This window comes from Lolium rigidum, chromosome 6 (genome assembly GCF_022539505.1).
Source record: "Lolium rigidum isolate FL_2022 chromosome 6, APGP_CSIRO_Lrig_0.1, whole genome shotgun sequence".
Lineage (NCBI taxonomy): Eukaryota > Viridiplantae > Streptophyta > Magnoliopsida > Poales > Poaceae > Lolium > Lolium rigidum.
Window position 1 is genome coordinate 176,599,977 of NC_061513.1, and position 11,321 is coordinate 176,611,297.

Consider the following 11,321-nt stretch of genomic DNA (forward strand, 5'->3'; position numbering starts at 1 on the left):
AGTACAACAACGCTTAGGGTGCTATTGTGTGAATGGTTAAGAAGACCTCCAATTTGGACAACTATTTAAATGAGCATCTGCTGACCGCTCCTTTTTGTTTCCGTACTGCGATGTCTGGAAGATAACTATTGTGCTAACTTTATATGCCACATTATCACGCGAACAGGTACCCAGTACTGTGTTTATGTGATCTAAGAAACTCTGTATCAACGTGCATGCCATGTGATGAGGAGTTTAGATCAGGAAGAACGGGTGGTTCAATACGCAGTAGTGTTTTCAGTTAGACATTAATGCGGTGTGCTACAAACTAAGAGCATGTCTAACAGGCCCCGTATTTTTTCGCCCTTAAAACGCGACTAGAGGGCCCTGTATTCACTTTTCGCCGGCCGAAAACTTCTGTTTTACGGGGTGGGGATACGGGTTCTGCTAGCTCGTCCGAGTTTTCGACCCCTCAAAACAGGGTTTTAGACAACAATTTGCACAACAATTTCAGATCAAACATAGCACATCCAAAATATATGATGCATAATTTATAGTTTTTAACATCACAACGCGATCATAGGCAATGTTCAAGCCATGGAAGTTCCCAAATGTGATCAACCATCAACGAGTCCATCGCCAGCGGCGCCACCACTCGCCGGAGACTCACCTTGAGCACTTGCAGCACGAGCTTCACGCGCAGCCTTCTTCCTCGCAATGATGTCCGCCTTGGTCTCGTTCTACCACGCCAGCTGATCCTCGTCCATGCCGTCAGTGCGCATCATCATGATATCCCTCTCCTCGGCCAAGAGCTCCTTCATGGCCTTGGCTTCTTTGAGTGCGATCATCTTCATGTCAAGCTCGTCCTTCAACTTGGCATCTTCCCGCCTTGCTTGCACCTTGGCAAGCTTCACCTCCTTCTTCTTCTCGGTGATGAGGAGTTTGGTCTCCAATGTCTTCATCGTCAATGCCTCCTTGGACTTCATGAGTTGATCCAACTTCTCCCGGAAGCTAGCTGCTTCGCCTTCTACCTGGACCCTCTCCTTGGCTTTCTTGTTGCCCTCGGGCTTGCCGGTGTTTCTCCTAGTCATGTCCTCCGCTTCATCATCCTTCTTGCACTTTGGCTCGTTGTCCCCCAACTTCCACTTAGGAAGATGTTGGAGAATGGAAAAGCAATGATGAAATTGAAATTCCTTGTTCTTGGAGCCGGCCATGTCCTTGTACCGTGCTTGAGCATACTTGGGCTGCACAACAATAGTATGTGATGTTTCCACATCATCAACACATAATATGGATAGCAACAAACTAGGAAAACTTACATAGTCCTTCGGCACGCATCCACTAGGGGGGTTGTCGGCCACTTGATCCATGGCAGCACTCTAACGAGAACAAGCCGGTTTGATGATGTTCCATCGGCCTTCAAGGGAGCGGTAGGATCTGTCGGCCATGCTCTTCGTGCGAGCCTTCAGCTGGTGGTACAGATCCTCAATTCGCTGCCAATAGCGCTTGCCGCCTTGGTCCACTCCGGTGCACGCATCCATCCCCACCTTGCTCCAAGCACGGACCAAGATGGCGTCTTCGATCTCGCTGTAGTTCGCCGTGCGGGGCTTCGGCATCGACGAAGAACCGGCGGCAGCCGGATCAACCTCAACCACCTCCTCCTCGTCACCCTCATCCTCCTCTTCGTCATCAATCTCTTCGACGTTGCACTCCCCACCGAATGCATCGATACCGGTGTCCAAATTCACCGCGGATTCGTTGAGCATGTCCATGTAGGATGTTGTGGACTCAACATCGAACACCTTGTCTACGTCCATGGTGGGTGGCGGCGGCGCGGGCGGCGCATCGGACGGAACGGAGGGAGGAGAGGTCGTGGCCTTGGAGGGCGGTGGAGGCGCGAGGCCGATGCGGCTGATTGCCTTTGTCCGCTCCTTGGCCGGCGCGGCGCCCCTCGGCCCGGCCGCCATGGTCTTCATCCTACCCCCCTTCTTGGCAGCCGGCGGGGCTTCGGCCAGCGAAGCTGCGGCCGCCGCAGGTGCTTCGAAGAATTGCTTCGGAATCCTCTTCCTCTTCGACGGGATGGTGGCGGAGATCATGGCCGACACGACGCCGGCGTTCAGCGGACCTCCGACGGGAACATCAACCACCACGGCCGAAGGAGGTGCACCGCCGGCGGTAGGCGGCTCTTGCGGACGATCCATGGCAGCGGGATCCGGCCGGGAAGGGCGGGGCGGAGGAGATCGGGCGGCGGCGGCGGTTGGCTTCAGCGAAACCCTTCGCGCGCAGTGGAGTGGACGATACCGGTTTGGCCCTCTATCCCCGCTCCCACCCCGCACAAGTATGGGGCGAAGACCCGCCCCGTAATCGAAAACAGCAAAAATCGGAGCGGGGGCCATTTTTACGGGGCGTGCTAGACGGCCGGGTAGAGCCGAAACCCGTATTCCGGCGATTATTATACGGGTTTGCCCCTTTTAAGGGGTCTATTAGACATGCTCTAAACCTGAGATTTCTACATCCATAATCTCGCCTTAGTCTCCAAATAGAAGTTGTAGATAATCTTTTATGCTTTCTGTAGCGTATTTGTTGGCACACTTTGGTTGGGCGGTTTGTGAGATGCAGTCCAGAAGACGACATTTCTGCGAGAAGTGAGCTTGTGAGCTACTTCAAGTCCTTTTAGCCTCCAAACAATAAATTTATAGATCCAACACAAAAGTTGTGGGGTAGGTTTTCTACTTGCTAAAGCACGTATTGTTTGCTAGATTACATGTTAAATTTTAATTCATGTTGGACAGAGCTGAAAGCATGCGCTCTTAAATAATTTTATGTTATGTTTTGTAGGAGTGAGTTTGAATATTTGGTTGGGCTGCTGTGATCCAGAACTGTTGGATACAATACATTGCATGCAGAAGTAAGCAATATAAGTCAAACACAGTCCCGCGAGAACGAAAATGGATCCAGAGTTCCAGACGCTTACCTGTTGATTGTTTTCCGTTAGATCATACAGTGTTGCTGTGAGTATGCAATTCATACTGTCATTCTTTTCTTAAATGTTCAGGCTGACTTTCTTCCTGTTAAGTAATAGAATACTAGAGGCTGGGGCGCCCCATGGGGCGCCTCCTCACCGTACAGTGGCACTCCAATCATGGACTAATCTCGCTCCTAGCAGATTTTGTACCGTCCAGTTGCAAGTTTGGAATCCTTGCAAGTTTGAAATTCTGAGCCAGACAGTTGATGTCGATCAAATCTAGTTTTATGCTAAAATATATCAGGCCAATGCATTTTATTATCCATATCCAGTATCTAGGAGCATCAAAAAGACATGTTCCCTTTGTCCCAATTTAATTGACTCCGTGTAGGAGCACAGACCTCATTATTTTGGTACCACATGAGGCTAGCCAGATGTGAGATAGATGACAGATAATTCAGAGTAAAAATGTATAAAATGTAATAAAAAAATCCACACTGCTCATGTGCAAGTTGACAAGTTGTGACCAATATATATTGTATAATACGAAAATTGGTATCGGACACGTTAAGACTTGATACAATACATCATCGATACATAAACAAAACCAAGGATGTAACTTGCCAGCTGCACTCCCATTTTTCCTTTTTTACTTTGTCCCGTGGTCATCTGCTCCCTCGGCATGCAAGGATGTAATGCCTGCATTAAACTGGATTACTTGCACCTTGCAACTGATAAAAGAGTGATAGAAGGGAGAGCATGTCCACTGTCAAATAATGAAGGGACAACTTGATCAATCGTAGATGTCTCCTTTTAAGGTTGTACCTCGAAATGATTGGATAGCTAGCTTGATTTTATAGAAAAAATCTGAAGGTTTTGTGACAATTTTGAAATTCTTTGAGAAACTGAACAACCCAACCAATCATGAATACTTCAGAGTTGCTGCACTGGCCATCTGATGAAGTAACAGTGCAAGCTTTCATATTTGGCAGGTGAACATAGCTCTTTCCTCTTTATGTTTACCATGAAGAATGGGCCACATAATTTTATCAATATAAGCTCAATTGAGTGGCAATGCTAACTGTAAATCTGTGTATCCTAGTCTAGAATACCATAGATCATCTTCTTTTTTTGTGTCATACTAACCACCACCCTTGATCCAAAAAAAAAAAAAAATCTGCCCAACTATTGTACATGAAAGATACAATGTGAAACGGAACAACTGGAAAGAAGAAAACGTACCTGAATCTGAATGTTTAGGATCCATGAATCACTGGCTAAAGTGAAATGAAAAAATAAAAAGGATATGAAGTGTTAAGGTTGCAGGAAGATAAGCCGGCATAATGGAGAGATTTCTTAACCTAACATAGCTAATCTAACCTGAACATATTGTACATTCTAAAGATGCTAGCAATCATTTTCACTAATGGGAAACAAAAAAGGTAAATGATGAATACATCACACAATATCACGAGGCAAAGCAACCCATTTTACAAAAGGTAAGCAAAACAGACCAGTACACATCTGGAAATGCTAGCAGTGCGTTTCTCTATAAGTGAAACATAAACGGACAGTAAGAAGAACAGCGGTACCGAATCACAAAGCTGTCAAGCGAAAAAGAAAAAAACTGCGTGTGTGTGCAACGGTTAACCAACCCAGATAGGTACACTGAATGTGCTAGTAAATAAATTTCTACGTGATGTTAGTGCAGAAAGAAACCAGGTATAACCGAAGCCTTGAATAACCGAAGCCTTGAGTACAAATAATGTAGCAAGATGCTCAGTACAAAAGATACAGTCTATGAACCTGGAAGGTCAAAAGTAAATGATTTGTATTTTTACATTATCTAGATCCTAGCTAAGAGAAACAAAACTATGGACACATCAACTGGATTCTTTGTTAGTATCAAAAAATATAAATTTCTGAATAGCAAACTCACATCGGCAATCTAGGAGACCATAGATATCTTGACTAAACTTATCGTAGGTTGCATCAGCAAATAAAACAGAAAAGAGCATGGTCAACTAATTGGGATATAAAACTGTACTGTAATCGTAATTTGCAGGTCTTCTTAACCTTCTCGTGTGCCAAATTAAGGATTTCTGCTTGTGTATAAATGTGGTACTACATTAGAAAATGAATCAATCAATGTGCCATTTCTATAATGCATTCACTCATGGAAAGAGAAATGGAAAATCTTGAAGGATCAAGGCATGTGTCATGATGATAACTGACGGAGTCACACATTTTATATGGTTATTCATAATTTAGAACAAACACACTCAGCCACGACATGCTTAACGAGTACCCACCTTTTTAGTAGACAAAATTATCAATAGAATATACGGAAAATAATAAGAGCAGATCTACAACAAAGGGAAAAATAAGTCATGTAAATCAGTTCTCGGAATAGCTGCCTATTTTAGTGTTGATTTTACTTAGAGCTCATGGTCCTTTCTTGTGGATGCATATCCTAACATTACGCAAGCTTAATGAGGAAGTATAACCCATCATTCCCAGATGATTTAATTATGTGTGGACTCCCAAGTGTATATTCAGAACCACATACATTGTTCAAGACCTTAAACTTTTTGACAGAGGCCAATGTGGATCGCAAACAGGCTGTGCAGTCATGGAAATGAACAACCAAATCGGTTGGGTGGTTATTCAGGAGGAAGCCAGGGAGGATAATACAAAAGCCTGAAATTTATTACCTCGACTGCTGCATCTTGGCTACTACATAGCATAATCCCTCAATAATTCTTCAAAGGTATCAATAAACTGCATGGCTGTCATAGTATGACAACAACATTGAGAAATAAACAATAGAGGCACAAGAATTCTCACATGCCTGTTCTAATCCGGGAGACGATATGCGCTGCCCTGTTCTAACCACATGTCTATTAGGATGTTGCAAGCACGGCAGAGCAATGTTCTACTGAAATCTTCTGCAGAATCAAAATTAAACGATAACATGGAGTAAAACTGAATGCATGATACGTATAATTATCATAACCAGAAAAAATGTTTCTTCGCTACAAATGTATACAGGCAAGAAATACCTCATCATCAAGTAAAATCAATGCTCCATGAGACCATCATCTCTTGCCATATCCCATAGGCATAAAACCAAGATACCAATAGGCCATTATCCACCACCAGGTTAATTAAGAATATGAGAGAACCATGTAAAAATTAAATATAAATCAATTTCACCAAACTAAGATAGTGAGTATCTACTCAATTAGTTAACAATTTATCAACCAAACACCAGTCAAATGGCTAGCAGCCTACAAAATTTCTAAAGCGTCCATAAACTGCACCTAAATCCATACCTTTCTTGAGACGAGCTCTTTGTTTCCTTTCTCAATCTCAATCCATTTTCCTTCATTCATAAGCAGAAGAGAGAAAAAAATGAGAGAGAAATAGGGACGTCAACAATGGCCATGGATATCACATATATGTATGAAATCAAATTTACCAAACAGGAAAAAAGGAAGAACTCACCCAAGAAAGCGATAGGTCGTGAGGCGTAGATGCCATCCTTGCATCACGCCAAAGATATTTGTCTAGAGCTGGAAGAGGACTTCTTTAACAAACTTGCGTTACAATAGAAGACAAAGTTAAATTTATCCAGTATTCATCCGTGGGGGGGGGGATAAGAGCATAATGATGATTACCTCACTAATGGCAGCTGCTAAATAGTTTCACGTACTGTTGCTGCAACACATTGTAAACCTTCTTATTTTGCAACCATCCTACATCACAATCTCCCTTGGCCTCCATCCTTTATTTGTATCTTGGATAGTATCACTGCAATCTATAAAAAGAAGTAGGGCAGTAACATTATGCTCAATTTATCCAGCTGCTTACTATGCAAAGTAGGGGAACATGTTTAGTGCAACTTGCGGAGATGTGCTCTACCAAAAACCACATTACCTGGACGACACCCACCGCCAAGGCAAGCCGATGATGCAGGTATCGAGCCTCCTCGAGCAGCCGCTGGTGCGTCACCATGTCCTCCACCCTCTCCACGTTCACATCCAACGCGTACCTTTGAGAACGGACAACGAACACGCATGAGGGCCGCCGCCAGCAGTACAGTGCAAAAGAATAGGCAGGTAGGGGAGGAGAAACTTACTGGGAGGTGGTGGAAGTGCGCCCAGGGCACATCCTGGATCGGCAGCGAGATCTCCGCCACGCCAGCGATGTCGGCGTCGGCGCGTCGTATACCTTGAGGCGCGGCCCTGCTCTTCCATCCGCCGTCGACCCGCACCGATCTCCTGCTGCAGCAGCTGCGGACATGGCGGCGGCTGAGGCGGCCACAACGGGGAAGAAAACAACGCCTAGCGCCGGCGCAGAGGAGGAGCCGGAGCAGAAACCGGCAGCCGCTTGGGGGGAGGAGAAGCGCGCGTGGTGGCGGCGGGGATGTGATTCCATCGGCGCAAAGTTGAGGGGAGGCCAGGGCCGGCGGCGGCAGCAGTCCTACGCGAGAAGCAATGTGGATAGGGTTTCGCTGGGTCGGGACCTTTTTTCACCTTGTTCTGATCCTCTTTTTTTTCTCTCTTAGTTAGCCAGTCACGCTGTGACACGTTGACCAATCGCTGCAATGAAGAGAGGCCAGCGCCCAGCCCGTGAGTGTCTCGTGGCTATCGTGGAGAGCTCTCAGATAGGGCAAAGGGGCACGCACTTGCTTGTTCTCAATTGTATAATTCAAATTGCTTCAAACTATGAAACTACTATTATAAGTTGTTACTTAGAACTCAAGAGCACCATATTAAGTATTTGGAATTAACCAATGGATATTTCAAATTGTACCCTATTGTTGACTGACATTTTTATTTATGATTATATTTCTCTTTACGAACATTCTTATCTGGTGTCTTTTTTAGACCGACTCCTTTTTGGCTAATATAATGATTCCTTCTAAACTTAATAATTCTGTATGGTCATAGTTCATGCTCACCAATTTTTGTTGCTGCCGCGTCTCGTCTACGCACACAGCGGGGATGAGCACACCCCTATTTCTGTTGGTTAGTGGGCACGAAGGTGTTCCGGCCTTAACGCCGCCTCAAGATCATCCCGAGGCGGAGGAAAAGCATACACGAAGCACACACGATTATTTTTTACTCAGGCTGCCCTTCGGCTAACAGCCCACTGTTTTGGTGCCCACTGTTTTGGTGAATTATCTTGGACGCACAAGGTACAAGATGATGAACTCTGTGGTGCCGGGAGGATGCTTTGATTAGCTCCTACACCTCCCGGTCTTCCTCTTTCTTTTCCTCTCTTCCTCTCTCTCTGGTTCGAGCTAGTCCGAATCAGACTCTCTCTCTCTCAATCTTGGCCTTGACGTTGTCAAGAACGAAACTCAGACTCTCTATTCTCTCGGTTCTCTCTCGATCGACCGAACCCACTGTCTCCTTTTGATCCCTGGCATACACACCTCCTGAGATGGTCACAACGGTTGGCTCGAGCACCGCCCAAGAGCGTTCCCGGGCTCAATAGGGAGGAGCCACGCGGGCGACGTGCAGGTGGGTGGTGCGAGTGGCCCATGGACGGCCACGGGCGGTGCGCTGACGTCCACGATGATGGCGTAGAACAGCTTGGGCAGCGAGATGTCACTCCTGTCCGTGGTGCAGGCCTCTGTCGTTCCGCGCCATGATGGCGCGCAGGGGTGCATGCGCCTCGCCTGTTCCCCGTGCAAGTCTTGACTTGTCCAATCAAGCCCATGTGTCCCCAGCTCCCTGGACTCGCCTGGCCAAGGAGAGGAGGCTCCTGAGCCCTTCCCTGGGCGGTCCGGGCCACGCCTTGGCCTGGTCGCCCCGCTTCCTTGTCCTTAGCCGTTCTCCAGGGGTGTTCCCGGGAGGAGGTCACGGGTAGCTCCTTGCCCAGTTTGTCCTGTTCTTCATGTCCTGTCTGTTTGTCTAGACTTGCCTCTGTCTGGGAGTGCTTGTCCACCACTGGAGTGTCTACGTCAAAGGGTAAACCTTAGTGTAGTTACACCAGTTTCACCGCGGTACATACCTGACTTGCTCGTCGAGATTGCATCTAGGACGCCATGGGCTGGAGCCCGCGCGCCCTGGCGTAATTGTGTGGGCCCTTGGTCCCATTACGCCGACAGAAGCCCCCGGGCGAGGGCCGGCAACACCACGGAGTAGCCCATGATCGGTCTTCAGCTTGCTTCGTTCAGAAGGGTCCGTTGCGTGGGCCTAGTGTCGTTGCCTATTCAACGGTAGTCCAGAGGAGGGATCCTCATGGAGGGAAGAAGAACTAGGGGCCATAGGGCGAAGAGTCCTCGGGACGGTGGTACGCGATTTACCCAGCTTCGGAACACCTGCTCGAAGACAGGGCCTACTGCTGCTTGTCTGGAATTATCTGGGCGCTTTCGCGTTGTTACAATGAGTTGTGGTTGTGCCTCTAGGGCTCCCGGGATCCGGCTTATAAAGACGCACGGATCTAGGGTTTACATGGAGAGTCCTAGCCGGAATACAAGTTGTCTAACTACGGTACCATATCTTGCCGTGTACGTCAAGGATCCGCCTTCCATCAAGGCCGTGCTGGATCCGGATACTTCATGGGCCTTCACGGATCTGGCCTCCTTCGTAGGTCGGTTCGGATCCGGCTCCTCGTTCCTGGGCTCGACTTCATCCTTCAGGATCTACAGCAACTGAGCCGCCCGATGGGCCAGATGCCACATCACCATCTGTGGGCCACCCGGGCTTGCCGGATCTAGGCCATGCCGTTGATATACCCATAAAGTATACCCACAACAGTAGCCCCCGAAGTTCTCCGAGATTCATCATTCCTCTGACTTCAATCAACTCGGTTCCGAAGAGAATCTTGAAGAGCTTCTAAACTTTACTCGCTTCCGATGTCATCTTCTCGGAAATCATCTTTTCTTCCATAATGGCAATGTTGCGGATGTTCCACTTATCCCGCACACAACTTCCTTTTTTCTCGCGCTAAATTTTCGGAGATGCGAATCTCTAGCCGGAAATTTCGGTAGCGCGCAGTCAAGTTACCTCCACATCATTTCACCGCTTTTAACCTAAGACACGTGTCACGCATCCAATGGCGCAACCGTTCAGTTTCCACCGTCGGATCCAAAACACGAATCTCCGCGCGAGGTCTATAAATACCCCTGCGCGCGGTAACTTCCCATTCTTTCACCGCAATCCCCTCTTCATCTTCTTCCTCGAGCAGCGCCGCCCGTGAGATCTGAACTCCGGCGACACCTCGCACGGAGACCTTCATCCGCCGCCGTTCCAAGGTCTCCCTCGATCCAAGATCCGTGCATTTGATCGGGATTTTGTCTCCGCCGCCGATTCGTGGTCGCCAGAGGCTCAACGCCGCAAGTCCGGCCACCTCAACTTCGCCGGTGTCCCGAAGAACCACCGCGCCATTAACGGTAAGTGTGCCGGCCTCGTAGAAGAAGAAGTAGTGTAGATTTCGACTACTCAAACTAGTTTGCATGGGTGCAGCCGGAAGCATGTCGCATGGTTCACCAAATTGTACTGGTAGTTCTCCGAATAGCCCGGAACCCAGCACATTAGAACCAATCTGCCCGGAACCCCTTGCATACTTGCCACCATATGTTTCTGACATCAGGCTAGCTCAACCATTCTCCGCCTCTTCCAGCACTGCACTGGGCCGGATCCCCACCTCCAAAGAAATCCAAGAAGAACTTGAAGGACAAGCTAGGATGGCTGCTAAAGTGCAGGAGGCGGAAGCGAAGAAGGCTTCCAAGGCCAAGATCCGAGAGGGCGAGAAGGGTCAGTGGTGGCCTTGCGAAATCAAGGACTCGAAACTGAGGGATCTTCAAAGTGAAGGCATGATTTCTCCGCAATGGAGTTTCATGCACGAATCCGACGTACCCAAACCATACGCGGACGAAAGAGTCCTGACAAAGGCTTGGGTTGAGCGCGGATTATCGCTCCCCTGTTCGGAGTTTTTTCTCTCCATCCTCAGCACTTATGGGCTTCAACCCCATAATATCTGCCCGAACTCTTATCTCCTCCTCTCGAACTTTGTCACACTTTGCGAAGGGCATCTCGGAATCCGCCCGGACGTCAGACTATGGCAGTTTTTCTTCCGGGTGAAGAAAGAGACCAAGGACAAGAATATGGTGAACTGCGGCAGCATGACCTTCATGCTCCGGCCTGGTCGCATGTATCCGCCCCACGACTCCCACGAATCCGTCCGGTAATGGAACGCTGGATGGTTCTATGTGAAGAACGTCGCAGTTCCGGGTGTCCATGAAGGGCTGCCCAAATTCATCAACAAGCCTCCGGAAGAACGCGACAGTTGGAGCTTCGTCCCCACGCTCGCCCAGACTCCGATACTGGAGAAAGCTGCGCGGAGAATCTCTTGGTTAGTC

The 11,321-nt window shown here is 48.0% G+C and overlaps 1 long non-coding RNA gene across 2 annotated transcripts; it reads right to left on the reverse strand.

The window, feature by feature from the left end:
• Positions 1-4,765: 4,765 nt before the first annotated feature.
• Positions 4,766-7,196, reverse strand: LOC124660555. 2 transcript variants are annotated; one of them, XR_006989908.1, is made up of 5 exons: positions 7,086-7,196; positions 6,884-6,998; positions 6,660-6,764; positions 6,452-6,543; positions 4,766-6,329 (listed from the first exon to the last, which is right to left on the reverse strand). It is a non-coding gene; the product is annotated as an uncharacterized LOC124660555 (long non-coding RNA). The 2 variants fall into 2 exon arrangements; XR_006989909.1 differs by lacking the exons at positions 6,660-6,764; positions 6,884-6,998; positions 7,086-7,196 and adding an exon at positions 6,625-6,654.
• Positions 7,197-11,321: the final 4,125 nt, after the last annotated feature.